Genomic DNA, 18,223 nt, shown 5'->3' on the forward strand with positions numbered 1-18,223 from the left:
CCTACTCACAAGGCAGGCAATACGCTTGACCTCATCTTTACCTGTTCTTCCACTAACCTCATTGCAACTCCCCTCCAAGTCTCCGACCACTACCTTGTATCCTTTTCCCTCTCGCTCTCATCCAACACTTCCCACACTGCCCCTACTCGGATGGTATCGCGCCGTCCCAACCTTCGCTCTCTCTCCCCCGCTACTCTCTCCTCTTCCATCCTATCATCTCTTCCCTCTGCTCAAACTTTCTCCAACCTATCTCCTGATTCTGCCTCCTCAACCCTCCTCTCCTCCCTTACTGCATCCTTTGACTCCCTATGTCCCCTATCCTCCAGGCCGGCTCGGTCCTCCCCTCCCGCTCCGTGGCTCGACGACTCCTTGCGAGCTCACAGAACAGGGCTCCGGGCAGCCGAGCGGAAATGGAGGAAAACTCGCTCCTGCGGACCTGGCATCCTTTCACTCCCTCCTCTCTACATTTTCCTCCTCTGTCTCTGCTGCTAAAGCCACTTTCTACCATTCTAAATTCCAAGCATCTGCCTCTAACCCTAGGAAGCTCTTTGCCACCTTCTCCTCCCTCCTGAATCCTCCCCCTCCTCCCCTCTCTGCAGATGACTTCGTCAACCATTTTGAGAAGAAGGTCGACGACATCCGATCCTCGTTTGCTAAGTCAAACGACACCGCTGGTTCTGCTCACACTGCCCTACCCTATGCTCTGACCTCTTTCTCCCCTCTCTCTCCAGATGAAATCTCGCGTCTTGTGACGGCCGGCCGCCCAACAACCTGCCCGCTTGACCCTATCCCTCCTCTCTTCTCCAGACCATTTCCGGAGACCTTCTCCCTTACCTCAGCTCGCTCATCAACTCATCCCTGACCGCTGGCTACGTCCTCCCGTCTTGAAGAGAGCGAGAGTTGCACCCCCTTCTGAAAAACCTACACTCGATCCCTCCGATGTCAACAACTACAGACCAGTATCCCTTCTCTCTTTTCTCTCCAAAACTCTTGAGCGTGCCGTCCTTGGCCAGCTCTACCGCTATCTCTCTCAGAATGACCTTCTTGATCCAAATCAGTCAGGTTTCAAGACTAGTCACTCAACTGAGACTGCTCTTCTCTGTATCACGGAGGCGCTCCGCACTGCTAAAGCTAACTCTCTCTCCTCTGCTCTCATCCTTCTAGACCTATCGGCTGCCTTCGATACTGTGAACCATCAGATCCTCCTCTCCACCTCTCCGAGTTGGGCATCTCCGGCGCGGCCCACGCTTGATTGCGTCCTACCTGACAGGTCGCTCCTACCAGGTGGCGTGGCGAGAATCTGTCTCCTCACCACGCGCTCTCACCACTGGTGTCCCCCAGGCTCTGTTCAAGGCCCTCTCTTATTCTCGCTATACACCAAGTCACTTGGCTCTGTCATAACCTCACATGGTCTCTCCTATCATTGCTATGCAGACGACACACAATTAATCTTCTCCTTTCCCCTTCTGATGACCAGGTGGCGAATCGCATCTCTGCATGTCTGGCAGACATATCAGTGTGGATGACGGATCACCACCTCAAGCTGAACCTCAGCAAGACGGAGCTCCTCTTCCTCCCGGGGAAGGACTGCCCGTTCCATGATCTCGCCATCACGGTTGACAACTCCATTGTGTCCTCCCTCCCAGAGCGCTAAGAACCTTGGCGTGATCCTGGACAACACCCTGACGTTCTCAACTAACATCAAGGCGGTGTCCCGTTCCTGTAGGTTCATGCTCTACAACATCCGCAGAGTACGACCCTGCCTCACACAGGAAGCGGCGCAGGTCCTAATCCAGGCACTTGTCATCTCCCGTCTTGATTACTGCAACTCGCTGTTGGCTGGGCTCCTGCCTGTGCCATTAAACCCCTACAACTCATCCAGAACGCCGCAGCCCGTCTGGTGTTCAACCTTCCCAAGTTCTCTCACGTCACCCCGCTCCTCCGCTCTCTCCACTGGCTTCCAGTTGAAGCTCGCATCCGCTACAAGACCATGGTGCTTGCCTACGGAGCTGTGAGGGGAACGGCACCTCAGTACCTCCAGGCTCTGATCAGGCCCTACACCCAAACAAGGGCACTGCGTTCATCCACCTCTGGCCTGCTCGCCTCCCTACCACTGAGGAAGTACAGTTCCCCGCTCAGCCCAGTCAAAACTGTTCGCTGCTCTGGCCCCCAATGGAAAAGATTTAGATGCAAGTGGCTGTTCCACTGATGTCACAAGGTGTATGCACTAATTTGTAAGTCGCTCTGGATAAGAGCGTCTGCTAAATGACTTAAATGAAAATGTAGAACACCTGGGAAGGACACTGCAGGGCAAATCGGTTTGCAATTTGAAGTGGTACATATGTGCGACAACCTACTAAATTCATAGTGACAGGTTGCACAAGTAAACAAGGAGCATAGACTATTTCCCTGTCCGGGAATCGAACCCGGGCCGCGGCGGTGAGAGCACCGAATCCTAACCACTAGACCACCAGGGAAGGATAATACAGTGCAAATCGGTTCTCAGTGTGAGCTGGTACATATGTGCGATAACCTTCTATATTCATTGTGACAGGTTGTACAAGTAAACATGTAGCAAAAGAGTAGTTCCCTGACCGGGAATCGAACCCGGGCCGCGGCGGTGAGAGCGCCGAATCCTAACCACTAGACCACCAGGGAAGGGTACTACAGTGCAATTCGTTTCCCAGTTTGAAATGGTACATATAGTTGAAGTCGTAAGTTTCCATCCACTTAGGCTGGAGTCATTAAAACCTGTTTGTCAACCCCTCCCCACATTTCTTGCTAACAAACGATCGTTTTGGCAGACGGTTAGGACATCTACTTTGTGCATGACACAAGTCATTTTTCCAACAATTGTTTACATTGGGATTATTTCACTTATAATTCACTGTATCACAAATTCAGTGGGCCAGAAGTTTACATACAATAAGTTGGCTGTGCCTTTAAACAGTTTGTAAAATTCCCGAAAATGATGTCATGGCTTTAGAAGCTTCTGATAGGCTAATTGACATCCTTTGAGTCAATTGGAGGAGTACCTGTAGATGTATTTCAAGGCCTACCTTCAAACTCAGTGCCTCTTTGCTTGACTCCATGGGAAAAGCAAAGGAAATCAGGCAAGACCTCAGAAAGAAAATGTAGACCTCCACAAGTCTGGTTCCTCCTTGGGAGCAATTTCCAAACGCCTGAAGGTACCTCGCTCATCTGTAGAAACAATAGTACGCAAGTATAAACACCATGGTATGACGCAGGCGTCATACCGCTCAGGAAGGAGACGCGTTCTCTCTCCTAGAGATGAACGTACTTTGGGTCGAAAAGTGCAAATCCATCCCAGAACAACAGCAAAGGACCTTGTGAAGATGCTGGAGGAAACAGGTACAAAATGGTCTATATCCACAGGCAAACGAGTCCTATATCGACATACCCCGAGAGGCCGCTCAGCAAGGAAGAAGCTACTGCTCCAAAACCGCCATAAAAAAGCCATACTACAGTTTGGGGACAAAGATCCTAGTTTTGGAGAAATGTCCTCTGGTCTGATGAAACAAAAATCGAACTGTTTGGCCATAATGACCATTGTTATGTTTGGAGGGAAAAGGGGAGGCTTTCAAGCCGAAGAACACCATCATGTTGTGGGGGTGCTTTGCTGCAGGAGGGTCTGGTGCACCACTAGAACACCTGGGAAGGACACTGCAGGGCAAATCGGTTTGCAATTTGAAGTGGTACATATGTGCGACAACCTACTAAATTCATAGTGACAGGTTGCACAAGTAAACAAGGAGCATAGACTATTTCCCTGACCGGGAATCGAACCCGGGCCGCGGCGGTGAGAGCGCCGAATCCTAACCACTAGACCACCAGGGAAGGATAATACAGTGCAAATCGGTTCTCAGTGTGAGCTGGTACATATGTGCGATAACCTTCTATATTCATTGTGACAGGTTGTACAAGTAAACATGTAGCAAAAGAGTAGTTCCCTGACCGGGAATCGAACCCGGGCCGCGGCGGTGAGAGCGCCGAATCCTAACCACTAGACCACCAGGGAAGGGTACTACAGTGCAATTCGTTTCCCAGTTTGAAATGGTACATATAGTTGAAGTCGTAAGTTTCCATCCACTTAGGCTGGAGTCATTAAAACCTGTTTGTCAACCCCTCCCCACATTTCTTGCTAACAAACGATCGTTTTGGCAGACGGTTAGGACATCTACTTTGTGCATGACACAAGTCATTTTTCCAACAATTGTTTACATTGGGATTATTTCACTTATAATTCACTGTATCACAAATTCAGTGGGCCAGAAGTTTACATACAATAAGTTGGCTGTGCCTTTAAACAGTTTGTAAAATTCCCGAAAATGATGTCATGGCTTTAGAAGCTTCTGATAGGCTAATTGACATCCTTTGAGTCAATTGGAGGAGTACCTGTAGATGTATTTCAAGGCCTACCTTCAAACTCAGTGCCTCTTTGCTTGACTCCATGGGAAAAGCAAAGGAAATCAGAGCAAGACCTCAGAAAGAAAATGTAGACCTCCACAAGTCTGGTTCCTCCTTGGGAGCAATTTCCAAACGCCTGAAGGTACCTCGCTCATCTGTAGAAACAATAGTACGCAAGTATAAACACCATGGTATGACGCAGGCGTCATACCGCTCAGGAAGGAGACGCGTTCTCTCTCCTAGAGATGAACGTACTTTGGGTCGAAAAGTGCAAATCCATCCCAGAACAACAGCAAAGGACCTTGTGAAGATGCTGGAGGAAACAGGTACAAAATGGTCTATATCCACAGGCAAACGAGTCCTATATCGACATACCCCGAGAGGCCGCTCAGCAAGGAAGAAGCTACTGCTCCAAAACCGCCATAAAAAAGCCATACTACAGTTTGGGGACAAAGATCCTAGTTTTGGAGAAATGTCCTCTGGTCTGATGAAACAAAAATCGAACTGTTTGGCCATAATGACCATTGTTATGTTTGGAGGGAAAAGGGGAGGCTTTCAAGCCGAAGAACACCATCATGTTGTGGGGGTGCTTTGCTGCAGGAGGGTCTGGTGCACCACTAGAACACCTGGGAAGGACACTGCAGGGCAAATCGGTTTGCAATTTGAAGTGGTACATATGTGCGACAACCTACTAAATTCATAGTGACAGGTTGCACAAGTAAACAAGGAGCATAGACTATTTCCCTGACCGGGAATCGAACCCGGGCCGCGGCGGTGAGAGCGCCGAATCCTAACCACTAGACCACCAGGGAAGGATAATACAGTGCAAATCGGTTCTCAGTGTGAGCTGGTACATATGTGCGATAACCTTCTATATTCATTGTGACAGGTTGTACAAGTAAACATGTAGCAAAAGAGTAGTTCCCTGACCGGGAATCGAACCCGGGCCGCGGCGGTGAGAGCGCCGAATCCTAACCACTAGACCACCAGGGAAGGGTACTACAGTGCAATTCGTTTCCCAGTTTGAAATGGTACATATAGTTGAAGTCGTAAGTTTCCATCCACTTAGGCTGGAGTCATTAAAACCTGTTTGTCAACCCCTCCCCACATTTCTTGCTAACAAACGATCGTTTTGGCAGACGGTTAGGACATCTACTTTGTGCATGACACAAGTCATTTTTCCAACAATTGTTTACATTGGGATTATTTCACTTATAATTCACTGTATCACAAATTCAGTGGGCCAGAAGTTTACATACAATAAGTTGGCTGTGCCTTTAAACAGTTTGTAAAATTCCCGAAAATGATGTCATGGCTTTAGAAGCTTCTGATAGGCTAATTGACATCCTTTGAGTCAATTGGAGGAGTACCTGTAGATGTATTTCAAGGCCTACCTTCAAACTCAGTGCCTCTTTGCTTGACTCCATGGGAAAAGCAAAGGAAATCAGAGCAAGACCTCAGAAAGAAAATGTAGACCTCCACAAGTCTGGTTCCTCCTTGGGAGCAATTTCCAAACGCCTGAAGGTACCTCGCTCATCTGTAGAAACAATAGTACGCAAGTATAAACACCATGGTATGACGCAGGCGTCATACCGCTCAGGAAGGAGACGCGTTCTCTCTCCTAGAGATGAACGTACTTTGGGTCGAAAAGTGCAAATCCATCCCAGAACAACAGCAAAGGACCTTGTGAAGATGCTGGAGGAAACAGGTACAAAATGGTCTATATCCACAGGCAAACGAGTCCTATATCGACATACCCCGAGAGGCCGCTCAGCAAGGAAGAAGCTACTGCTCCAAAACCGCCATAAAAAAGCCATACTACAGTTTGGGGACAAAGATCCTAGTTTTTGGAGAAATGTCCTCTGGTCTGATGAAACAAAAATCGAACTGTTTGGCCATAATGACCATTGTTATGTTTGGAGGGAAAAGGGGAGGCTTTCAAGCCGAAGAACACCATCATGTTGTGGGGGTGCTTTGCTGCAGGAGGGTCTGGTGCACCACTAGAACACCTGGGAAGGACACTGCAGGGCAAATCGGTTTGCAATTTGAAGTGGTACATATGTGCGACAACCTACTAAATTCATAGTGACAGGTTGACAAGTAAACAAGGAGCATAGACTATTTCCCTGACCGGGAATCGAACCCGGGCCGCGGCGGTGAGAGCGCCGAATCCTAACCACTAGACCACCAGGGAAGGATAATACAGTGCAAATCGGTTCTCAGTGTGAGCTGGTACATATGTGCGATAACCTTCTATATTCATTGTGACAGGTTGTACAAGTAAACATGTAGCAAAAGAGTAGTTCCCTGACCGGGAATCGAACCCGGGCCGCGGCGGTGAGAGCGCCGAATCCTAACCACTAGACCACCAGGGAAGGGTACTACAGTGCAATTCGTTTCCCAGTTTGAAATGGTACATATAGTTGAAGTCGTAAGTTTCCATCCACTTAGGCTGGAGTCATTAAAACCTGTTTGTCAACCCCTCCCCACATTTCTTGCTAACAAACGATCGTTTTGGCAGACGGTTAGGACATCTACTTTGTGCATGACACAAGTCATTTTTCCAACAATTGTTTACATTGGGATTATTTCACTTATAATTCACTGTATCACAAATTCAGTGGGCCAGAAGTTTACATACAATAAGTTGGCTGTGCCTTTAAACAGTTTGTAAAATTCCCGAAAATGATGTCATGGCTTTAGAAGCTTCTGATAGGCTAATTGACATCCTTTGAGTCAATTGGAGGAGTACCTGTAGATGTATTTCAAGGCCTACCTTCAAACTCAGTGCCTCTTTGCTTGACTCCATGGGAAAAGCAAAGGAAATCAGGCAAGACCTCAGAAAGAAAATGTAGACCTCCACAAGTCTGGTTCCTCCTTGGGAGCAATTTCCAAACGCCTGAAGGTACCTCGCTCATCTGTAGAAACAATAGTACGCAAGTATAAACACCATGGTATGACGCAGGCGTCATACCGCTCAGGAAGGAGACGCGTTCTCTCTCCTAGAGATGAACGTACTTTGGGTCGAAAAGTGCAAATCCATCCCAGAACAACAGCAAAGGACCTTGTGAAGATGCTGGAGGAAACAGGTACAAAATGGTCTATATCCACAGGCAAACGAGTCCTATATCGACATACCCCGAGAGGCCGCTCAGCAAGGAAGAAGCTACTGCTCCAAAACCGCCATAAAAAAGCCATACTACAGTTTGGGGACAAAGATCCTAGTTTTTGGAGAAATGTCCTCTGGTCTGATGAAACAAAAATCGAACTGTTTGGCCATAATGACCATTGTTATGTTTGGAGGGAAAAGGGGAGGCTTTCAAGCCGAAGAACACCATCATGTTGTGGGGTGCTTTGCTGCAGGAGGGTCTGGTGCACCACTAGAACACCTGGGAAGGACACTGCAGGGCAAATCGGTTTGCAATTTGAAGTGGTACATATGTGCGACAACCTACTAAATTCATAGTGACAGGTTGCACAAGTAAACAAGGAGCATAGACTATTTCCCTGACCGGGAATCGAACCCGGGCCGCGGCGGTGAGAGCGCCGAATCCTAACCACTAGACCACCAGGGAAGGGTACTACAGTGCAATTCGTTTCCCAGTTTGAAATGGTACATATAGTTGAAGTCGTAAGTTTCCATCCACTTAGGCTGGAGTCATTAAAACCTGTTTGTCAACCCCTCCCCACATTTCTTGCTAACAAACGATCGTTTTGGCAGACGGTTAGGACATCTACTTTGTGCATGACACAAGTCATTTTTCCAACAATTGTTTACATTGGGATTATTTCACTTATAATTCACTGTATCACAAATTCAGTGGGCCAGAAGTTTACATACAATAAGTTGGCTGTGCCTTTAAACAGTTTGTAAAATTCCCGAAAATGATGTCATGGCTTTAGAAGCTTCTGATAGGCTAATTGACATCCTTTGAGTCAATTGGAGGAGTACCTGTAGATGTATTTCAAGGCCTACCTTCAAACTCAGTGCCTCTTTGCTTGACTCCATGGGAAAAGCAAAGGAAATCAGGCAAGACCTCAGAAAGAAAATGTAGACCTCCACAAGTCTGGTTCCTCCTTGGGAGCAATTTCCAAACGCCTGAAGGTACCTCGCTCATCTGTAGAAACAATAGTACGCAAGTATAAACACCATGGTATGACGCAGGCGTCATACCGCTCAGGAAGGAGACGCGTTCTCTCTCCTAGAGATGAACGTACTTTGGGTCGAAAAGTGCAAATCCATCCCAGAACAACAGCAAAGGACCTTGTGAAGATGCTGGAGGAAACAGGTACAAAATGGTCTATATCCACAGGCAAACGAGTCCTATATCGACATACCCCGAGAGGCCGCTCAGCAAGGAAGAAGCTACTGCTCCAAAACCGCCATAAAAAAGCCATACTACAGTTTGGGGACAAAGATCCTAGTTTTTGGAGAAATGTCCTCTGGTCTGATGAAACAAAAATCGAACTGTTTGGCCATAATGACCATTGTTATGTTTGGAGGGAAAAGGGGGAGGCTTTCAAGCCGAAGAACACCATCATGTTGTGGCGGTGCTTTGCTGCAGGAGGGTCTGGTGCACCACTAGAACACCTGGGAAGGACACTGCAGGGCAAATCGGTTTGCAATTTGAAGTGGTATATATGTGCGACAACCTACTAAATTCATAGTGACAGGTTGCACAAGTAAACAAGGAGCATAGACTACTTCCCTGACCGGGAATCGAACCCGGGCCGCGGCGGTGAGAGCGCCAAATCCTAACCACTAGACCACCAGGGAAGGATAATACAGTGCAAATCGGTTCTCAGTGTGAGCTGGTACATATGTGCGATAACCTTCTATATTCATTGTGACAGGTTGTACAAGTAAACATGTAGCAAAAGAGTAGTTCCCTGACCGGGAATCGAACCCGGGCGGCAGACGGTGAGACGCCAAATCCTAACCACTAGACCACCAGGGAAGGGTACTACAGTGCTATTCGTTTCCCAGTTTGAAATGGTACATATAGTTGAAGTCGTAAGTTTCCATCCGCTTAGGCTGGAGTCATTAAAACCTGTTTGTCAACCCCTCCCCACATTTCTTGCTAATAACGATCGTTTTGGCTAACGTTAGGGACATCTACTTTGTATTCGCCTTCTTAGCTAGCTACATAGTATCAGAGATAACGCAGCTAACGCACACAGATTAGTATCACTGTTTTCATTAGCATCACTTTCAACTCAACTGTACGACTTGATTAGTTTACTGTTAGCTCATAATCTTAGCAATTCTTCTTAGCTAGCTACATAGCCGTCCTTGTATCAGAGATAATTGCATAATTATCGTATTTCGTATTTCGTCGCCCTAACGTAGCCTTCACTGCTATTCGCCCAGGAGCTAGCAACGCTAGCTAACGCACACAGATTAGCATCACTGTAGTGCTATTCACTCAACTGTACGACTTGATTAGTTCAGTGTTAGCTAGCTACATAGCTGTCTTTGTTTCCAAGATAATTGCGTAGTTTAGTGTGTGTAGCCTTGGAGTGATTATCTTAATTCACTGAGGTTCGCTAGCCAGCTATTTGTCGTCCTTAACGTAGGAGACTCTGCTAGCTAGCCAACAGCTACAGCTAACAGCTAGCCAACGTCACCACACGTCTACTGATTTGAATTCAATCACCGGTCAGGGAGTATCACATTTTCATTTCATTACAGTACAACGGTTTGATTTGTTTGATCGTAGCTAGCTACATAGCTAGCTACATAGCCGTCTTTGTTTCAAAGATAATTGTGTAGTCTAGACCGATTTCCTAGGTTAGCTAGCCAGCTATTGTCCTTCTTTTAACTCAACGTAACGTAAACAACACTGCTAGCTAGCCAGCTAGCCCCGAATAGCATCACTGTAGAAATTATTACACTCAACGGAACGACTTGATTAGTGTAGTGCCAACAACGCAGCTACTGCCAGCTAGCCTACTTTAGCAGTACTGTATCATTTTAATAATTTTAGTCAATAAGATTCTTGCTACGTAAGGTTAACTTTCTGAACATTCGAGACGTGTAGTCCACTTGTCATTCCAATTTCCTTGCATTAGCGTAGGCTTTTCTGTAGCCTGTCAACTATGTGTCTGTCTATCCCTGTTCTCTCCCTCTGCACAGACCATACAAACGCTCCACACCGCGTGGCCGCGACCACCCTAATCTGGTGGTCCCAGCGCGTACGACCCCGTGGAGTTCCAGGTCTCCGGTAGCCTCTGGAACTGCCGATCTGCAGCCAACAAGGCAGAGTTCATCTCAGCCTATGCTCCCTCCAGTCCCTTGACTTCTTGGCACTGACGGAAACATGGATCACCACAGATAACACTGCTCCTACTGCTCTCTCCTCGTCCGCCCACGTGTTCTCGCGCACACCCGAGAGCTTATGGTCAGCGGGGTGGTGGCACCGGGATCCCTCATCTCTCCCAAGTGGTCTTTCTCTCTTTCTCCCCTTACCCATCTGTCTATTGCCTCCTTTGGAATTCCATGCTGTCACAGTTAACAGCCCTTTCAAAGCTTTAACATCCTTATCATTTATCGCCCTCCAGGTTCCCTCGGAGAGTTCATCAATGAGCTTGATGCCTTGATAGCTCCTTTCCTGAGGACGGCCTCACCTCTCACAGTTCTGGGCGACTTTAACCTCCCCATCTACCTTTGACTCATTCCTCTCTGCCTCCTTCTTTCCACTCCTCTCCTCTTTTGACCTCACCCTCTCACCTTCCCCCTACTCACAAGGCAGGCAATACGCTGGCCTCATCTTTACTAGATGCTGCTCTTCCACTAACCTCATTGCAACTCCCCTCCAAGTCTCCGACCACTACCTTGTATCCTTTTCCCTCTCGCTCTCTCATCCAACACTTCCCACACTGCCCCTACTGGATGGTATCGCGCCGTCCCAACCTTCGCTCTCTCTCCCCGCTACTCTCTCCTCTTCCATCCTATCATCTCTTCCTCTGCTCAAACTTTCTCCAACCTATCTCCTGATTCTGCCTCCTCAACCCTCCTCTCCTCCCCTTACTGCATCCTTTGACTCCCTATGTCCCCTATCCTCCAGGCCGGCTCGGTCCCTCCCCTCCCGCCTCCGTGGCTCGACGACTCATTGCGCTCACAGAACAGGGCTCCAGGCAGCCGAGCGGAAATGGAGGAAAACTCGCCTCCTGCGGACCTGGCATCCTTTCACTCCCTCCTCTCTACATTTTTCCTCCTCTGTCTCTGCTGCTAAAGCCACTTTCTACCATTCTAAATTCCAAGCATCTGCCTCTAACCCTAGGAAGCTCTTTGCCACCTTCTCCTCCCTCCTGAATCCTCCCCCTCCCCTCCCTCCCTCTGATGACTTCGATCAACCATTTTGAGAAGAAGGTCGATGACATCCGATCCTCGTTGCTAAGTCAAACGACACCGCTGGTTCTGCTCACACTGCCCTACCCTATGCTCTGACCTCTTTCTCCCTCTCTCTCCAGATGAAATCTCGCGTCTTGTGACGGCCGGGCCGCCCAACAACCTGCCCGCTTGACCCTATCCCCTCCTCTCTTCTCCAGACCATTTCCGGAGACCTTCTCCTTACCTCACCTCGCTCATCAACTCATCCCTGACCGCTGGCTCGTCCCTCCCGTCTTCAAGAGAGCGAGAGCTGCACCCTTCTGAAAAAAACCTACACTCGATCCCTCCGATGTCAACAACTACAGACCAGTATCCCTTCTCTCTTTTCTCTCCAAAACTCTTGGCGTGCCGTCCTTGGCCAGCTCTACCGCTATCTCTCTCAGAATGACTAGCAGTCCAAATCAGTCAGGTTTCAAGACTAGTCATTCAACTGAGACTGCTCTTCTCTGTATCACGGAGCGCTCCCAGCACTGCTAAAGCTAACTCTCCTCTGCTCTCATCTTTCTAGACCTATCGGCTGCCTTCGATACTGTGAACCATCAGATCCTCCTCTCCACCCTCTCCGAGTTGGGCATCTCCGGCGCAGCCCACGCTTGGATTGCGTCCTACCTGACAGGTCGCTCCTACCAGGTGGCGTGGCGAGAATCTGTCTCCTCACCACGCGCTCTCACTACTGGTGTCCCCCAGGGCTCTGTTCTAGGCCCTCTCTTATTCTCGCTATACACCAAGTCACTTGGCTCTGTCATAACCTCACATGGTCTCTCCTATCATTGCTATGCAGACGACACACAATTAATCTTCTCCTTTCCCCCTTCTGATGACCAGGTGGCGAATCGCATCTCTGCATGTCTGGCAGACATATCAGTGTGGATGACGGATCACCACCTCAAGCTGAACCTCAGCAAGACGGAGCTCCTCTTCCTCCCGGGGAAAGGACTGCCCGTTCCATGATCTCGCCATCACGGTTGACAACTCCATTGTGTCCTCCTCCCAGAGCGCTAAGAACCCAGCGTGATCCTGGACAACACCCTGACGTTCTCAACTAACATCAAGGCGGTGTCCCGTTCCTGTAGGTTCATGCTCTACAACATCCGCTAGAGATACTGACCCTGCCTCACACAGGAAGCGGCGCAGGTCCTAATCCAGGCACTTGTCATCTCCCGTCTTGATTACTGCAACTCGCTGTTGGCTGGGCTCCCTGCCTGTGCCATTAAACCCCTACAACTCATCCAGAACGCCGCAGCCCGTCTGGTGTTCAACCTTCCCAAGTTCTCTCACGTCACCCCGCTCCTCCGCTCTCTCCACTGGCTTCCAGTTGAAGCTCGCATCCGCTACAAGACCATGGTGCTTGCCTACGGAGCTGTGAGGGAACGGCACCTCAGTACCTCCAGGCTCTGATCAGGCCCTACACCCAAACAAGGGCACTGCGTTCATCCACCTCTGGCCTGCTCGCCTCCCTACCACTGAGGAAGTACAGTTCCCGCTCAGCCCAGTCAAAACTGTTCGCTGCTCTGGCCCCCCAATGGTGGAACAAACTCCCTCACGACGCCAGGACAGCGGAGTCAATCACCACCTTCCGGAGGACACCTGAAACCCCACCTCTTCAAGGAATACCTAGGATAGGGTAAGTAAGGGTAAGTAATCCTTCTCACCCCCCTCCCCCAACAAGATTTAGATGCAAGTGGCTGTTCCACTGGTTGTCATGGAATGTATGCAATTTGTAGTCGCTCTGGATAAGGCGTCTGCTAAATGACTTAAATGTAAATGTAAATGTAATGCATATTTTAAGTCTTTTCCAACAATTGTTTACATTGGGATTATTTCACTTATAATTCACTGTATCACAAATTCAGTGGGCCAGAAGTTTACATACAATAAGTTGGCTGTGCCTTTAAACAGTTTGTAAAATTCCCGAAAATGATGTCATGGCTTTAGAAGCTTCTGATAGGCTAATTGACATCCTTTGAGTCAATTGGAGGAGTACCTGTAGATGTATTTCAAGGCCTACCTTCAAACTCAGTGCCTCTTTGCTTGACTCCATGGAAAAGCAAGGAAATCAAACAAGCCTCAGAAAATGTAGACCTCCACAAGTCTGGTTCCTCCTTGGGAGCAATTTCCAAACGCCTGAGGTACCTCGCTCATCCTGTAGAAACAATAGTACGCAAGTATAAGCACCATGGTATGACGCAGGCGTCTACCGCTCAGGAAGGAGCCGTTCTCTCTCCTAGAGATGAACGTACTTTGGGTCCAAAAGTGCAAATCCATCCCAGAACAACAGCAAAGGACCTTGTGAAGATGCTGGAGGAAACAGGTACAAAATGGTCTATATCCACAGGCAAAGCGAGTCTATATCGACATACCCCCGAGAGGCCGCTCAGCAAGGAAGAAGCTACTGCTCCAAAACCGCCATAAAAAAGCCATACTACAGTTTGGGGACAAATTTAGTTTTTGGAGAAATGTCCTCTGGTCCATTGAAACAAAATCGAACTGTTTGGCCATACGACCATTGCTATGCTCTTGAGGAAAAGGGGAGGCTTTCAAAAGAACACCATCATGTTGTGGGGGTGCTTTGGTTGCAGGAGGGTCTATGCACCACTGATAGGGGTGTCCGGGGTTGAGCGAGCGGTCGCATTCGCACTTCGCTCTGCAGGTTGTATAACTTTTGTATAACTTTTTCATTACATTTCATTATAGTACAACGGTTGATTTGTCTAATCTTAGCAATTCTTCTTAGCTAGCTACATAGCCGTCCTTGTCAGAGATAGTGCATAATTGTATGGTATTTGAGTAAACCCTAGCATTGGCCTTCACTGCTATTCGGCCAGGGCTAGCAAGCGCTAGCTAACGCACACAGATTAGCATCACTGTAGTGCTATTCATAGCTGTGCGACTTTGATTAGTCTAGTGTTAGCTAGCTACATAGCTGTCTTTGTTTCAAGATATTTGTGTAGTTTAGTGTGTGTAGCCTTGGAGTGATTATCTTAATTCACTGAGGTTCGCTAGCCAGCTATTTGTCGTCCTTAACGTAGGAGACTCTGCTGGGCTAGCCAACAGCTAACAGCTAACAGCTAGCCAACAACAACCCGGTCGCATTCCGCTTCGCTCCACAGTTAGTATCACATTTTCATTTCATTTCATTACAGTACAACGGTTTGATTTGTTTGATCGTAGCTAGCTACATAGCCGTCTTTGTTTCAAAGATAATGTGTAGTCTAGAGCGTTTCTAGGTTAGCTAGCCAGCTATTGTCGTTCTTTTAGCATAGCATGTAACGTAAACAACACTGCTAGCTAGCCAGCTGGCCCCCGATTAGCAGCACTGTAGAAACTATTACACTCACGGAGCGACTTGATTAGTGTAGTGTCAACAAACGCAGCCACTGCCAGCTAGCCTACTTAGCAGTACTGTATCATTTTAATCATTTTAGTCAATAAGACTCTTGCTACGTAAGCTAACTTTATGAACATTCGAGACGTGTAGTCCACTTGTCATTCAATCTCCTTGCATTAGCGTAGCCTTTTCAGCCTGTCAACTATGTGTCTGTCTATCCCTGTTCTCTCTCTCTGCACAGACCATACAAACGCTCCCACCGCGTGGCCGCGACCACCTAACCTGGTGGTCCCAGCGCGTACGACCCACGTGGAGTTCAGGTCTCCGGTAGCCTCTGGAACTGCCGATCTGCGGCCAACAAGGCAGAGTTCATCTCAGCCTATGCCTCCCTCAGTCCCTGACTTCTTGGCACTGACGGAAACATGGATCACCACAGATAACACTGCTACTCCTACTGCTCTCTCCTCGTCCACCCCGTGTTCTCGCACACCCGAGAGCTTCTGGTCAGCGGGGTGGTGGCACGGGATCCTCATCTCTCCCAAGTGGTCTTTCTCTCTTTCTCCCCTTACCCATCTGTCTATCGCCTCCTTTGAATTCCATGCTGTCACAGTTACCAGCCCTTTCAAGCTTAACATCCTTATCATTTATCGCCCTCCAGGTTCCCTCTGAGAGTTCATCAATGAGCTTGATGCCTTGATAAGCTCCTTTCCTGAGGACGGCTCACCTCTCACAGTTCTGGGCGACTTTAACCTCCCCACGTCTACCTTTGACTCATTCCTCTCTGCCTCCTTCTTTCCCTCCTCTCCTCTTTTGACCTCACCCTCTCACCTTCCCCCTACTCACAAGGCAGGCAATGCGCTTGACCTCATCTTTACTAGATGCTGTTCTTCCACTAACCTCATTGCAACTCCCTCCAAGTCTCCGACCACTACCTTGTATCCTTTTCCTCTCGCTCTCATCCAACACTTCCCACACTGCCCCTACTCGGATGGTATCGCGCCGTCCCAACCGCTCTCTCTCCCGCTTCTCTCTCCTCTTCCATCCTATCATCTCTTCCCTCTGCTCAAACTTTCTCAACCTATCTCCTGATTCTGCCTCCTCAACCCTCCTCTCCTCCCTTTCTGCATCCTTTGACTCCCTATGTCCCCTATCCTCCAGGCCGGCTCGGTCCTCCCCTCCCCGCTCCGTGGCTCGACGACTCTTGCGAGCTCACAGAACAGGGCTCCGGGCAGCCGGCGGAAATGGAGGAAAACTCGCCTCCTGCGGACCTGGCATCCTTTCACTCCCTCCTCTCTACATTTTCCTCCTCTGTCTCTGCTGCTAAAGCCACTTTCTACCATTCTAAATTCCAAGCATCTGCCTCTAACCCTAGGAAGCTCTTTGCCACCTTCTCCTCCCTCCTGAATCCTCCCCCCCCTCCTCCCTCTCTGCAGATGACTTCGTCAACCATTTTGAAAAGAAGGTCGATGACATCCGATCCTCGTTTGCTAAGTCAAACGACACCGCTGGTTCTGCTCACACTGCCCTACCCTATGCTCTGACCTCTTTCTCCCCTCTCTCCAGATGAAATCTCGCGTCTTGTGACGGCCGGCCGCCCAACAACCTGCCCGCTTGACCCTATCCCCTCCTCTCTTCTCAGACCATTTCCGGAGACCTTCTCCCTTACCTCACCTCGCTCATCAACTCATCCCTGACCGCTGGCTACGTCCCTCCCGTCTTCAAGAGAGCGAGAGTTGCACCCCTTCTGAAAAAACCACACTCGATCCCTCCGATGTCAACAACTACAGACCAGTATCCCTTCTCTCTTTTCTCTCCAAAACTCTTGAGCGTGCCGTCCTTGGCCAGCTCTACCGCTATCTCTCTCAGAATGACCTTCTTGATCCAAATCAGTCAGGTTTCAAGACTAGTCATTCAACTGAGACTGCTCTTCTCTGTATCACGGAGGCGCTCCGCACTGCTAAAGCTAACTCTCTCTCCTCTGCTCTCATCCTTCTAGACCTATCGGCTGCCTTCGATACTGTGAACCATCAGATCCTCCTCTCCACCCTCTCCGAGTTGGGCATCTCCGGCGCGGCCCACGCTTGGATTGCGTCCTACCTGACAGGTCGCTCCTACCAGGTGGCGTGGCGAGAATCTGTCTCCTCACCACGCGCTCTCACCACTGGTGTCCCCCAGGGCTCTGTTCTAGGCCCTCTCTTATTCTCGCTATACACCAAGTCACTTGGCTCTGTCATAACCTCACATGGTCTCTCCTATCATTGCTATGCAGACGACACACAATTAATCTTCTCCTTTCCCCCTTCTGATGACCAGGTGGCGAATCGCATCTCTGCATGTCTGGCAGACATATCCAGTGTGGATGACGGATCACCACCTCAAGCTGAACCTCAGCAAGGCGGAGCTCCTCTTCCTCCCGGGGGAAGGACTGCCCGTTCCATGATCTCGCCATCACGGTTGACAACTCCATTGTGTCCTCCTCCCAGAGCGCTAAGAACCTTGGCGTGATCCTGGACAACACCCTGACGTTCTCAACTAACATCAAGGCGGTGTCCCGTTCCTGTAGGTTCATGCTCTACAACATCCGCAGAGTGCGACCCTGCCTCACACAGGAAGCGGCGCAGGTCCTAATCCAGGCACTTGTCATCTCCCGTCTTGATTACTGCAACTCGCTGTTGGCTGGGCTCCCTGCCTGTGCCATTAAAACCCCTACAACTCATCCAGAACGCCGCAGCCCGTCTGGTGTTCAACCTTCCAAGTTCTCTCACGTCACCCGCTCCTCCGCTCTCTCCACTGGCTTCCAGTTGAAGCTCGCATCCACAAGACCATGGTGCTCGCCTACGGAGCTGTGAGGGGAACGGCACCTCAGTACCTCCAGGCTCTGATCAGGCCCTACACCCAAACAAGGGCACTGCGTTCATCCACCTCTGGCCTTTGCCTCCCTACCACTGAGGAAGTACAGTTCCCGCTCAGCCCAGTCAAAACTGTTCGCTGCTCTGGCTCCCCAATGGTGGAACAAACTCCCTCACGACGCCAGGACAGCGGTCAATCACCACCTTCCGGAACACCTGAAACCC

General features: G+C 49.2%; 1 long non-coding RNA gene and 10 other non-coding genes across 11 annotated transcripts; all 11 read right to left on the reverse strand.

Moving 5' to 3' along the window:
* Window positions 1-949: 949 nt before the first annotated feature.
* On the reverse strand, window positions 950-17,433 carry LOC127917852 (uncharacterized). Its single transcript, XR_008097905.1, has 3 exons — window positions 17,247-17,433; window positions 12,332-12,430; window positions 950-1,166 (listed from the first exon to the last, which is right to left on the reverse strand). It is a non-coding gene; the product is annotated as an uncharacterized LOC127917852 (long non-coding RNA).
* trnae-cuc (transfer RNA glutamic acid (anticodon CUC)) lies at window positions 2,406-2,477 on the reverse strand. The gene has a single exon. It is a non-coding gene; the product is annotated as a tRNA-Glu (tRNA).
* On the reverse strand, window positions 2,587-2,658 carry trnae-cuc (transfer RNA glutamic acid (anticodon CUC)). The gene has a single exon. It is a non-coding gene; the product is annotated as a tRNA-Glu (tRNA).
* Window positions 3,787-3,858, reverse strand: trnae-cuc (transfer RNA glutamic acid (anticodon CUC)). The gene has a single exon. It is a non-coding gene; the product is annotated as a tRNA-Glu (tRNA).
* Window positions 3,968-4,039, reverse strand: trnae-cuc (transfer RNA glutamic acid (anticodon CUC)). The gene has a single exon. It is a non-coding gene; the product is annotated as a tRNA-Glu (tRNA).
* Window positions 5,169-5,240, reverse strand: trnae-cuc (transfer RNA glutamic acid (anticodon CUC)). Its single transcript has one exon. It is a non-coding gene; the product is annotated as a tRNA-Glu (tRNA).
* trnae-cuc (transfer RNA glutamic acid (anticodon CUC)) lies at window positions 5,350-5,421 on the reverse strand. The gene has a single exon. It is a non-coding gene; the product is annotated as a tRNA-Glu (tRNA).
* Window positions 6,551-6,622, reverse strand: trnae-cuc (transfer RNA glutamic acid (anticodon CUC)). Its single transcript has one exon. It is a non-coding gene; the product is annotated as a tRNA-Glu (tRNA).
* trnae-cuc (transfer RNA glutamic acid (anticodon CUC)) lies at window positions 6,732-6,803 on the reverse strand. The gene has a single exon. It is a non-coding gene; the product is annotated as a tRNA-Glu (tRNA).
* Window positions 7,932-8,003, reverse strand: trnae-cuc (transfer RNA glutamic acid (anticodon CUC)). The gene has a single exon. It is a non-coding gene; the product is annotated as a tRNA-Glu (tRNA).
* trnae-cuc (transfer RNA glutamic acid (anticodon CUC)) lies at window positions 9,134-9,205 on the reverse strand. Its single transcript has one exon. It is a non-coding gene; the product is annotated as a tRNA-Glu (tRNA).
* Window positions 17,434-18,223: the final 790 nt, after the last annotated feature.

Source organism: Oncorhynchus keta, unplaced genomic scaffold (assembly GCF_023373465.1).
Source record: "Oncorhynchus keta strain PuntledgeMale-10-30-2019 unplaced genomic scaffold, Oket_V2 Un_contig_12347_pilon_pilon, whole genome shotgun sequence".
Classification (NCBI taxonomy): Eukaryota; Metazoa; Chordata; class Actinopteri; order Salmoniformes; family Salmonidae; genus Oncorhynchus; species Oncorhynchus keta.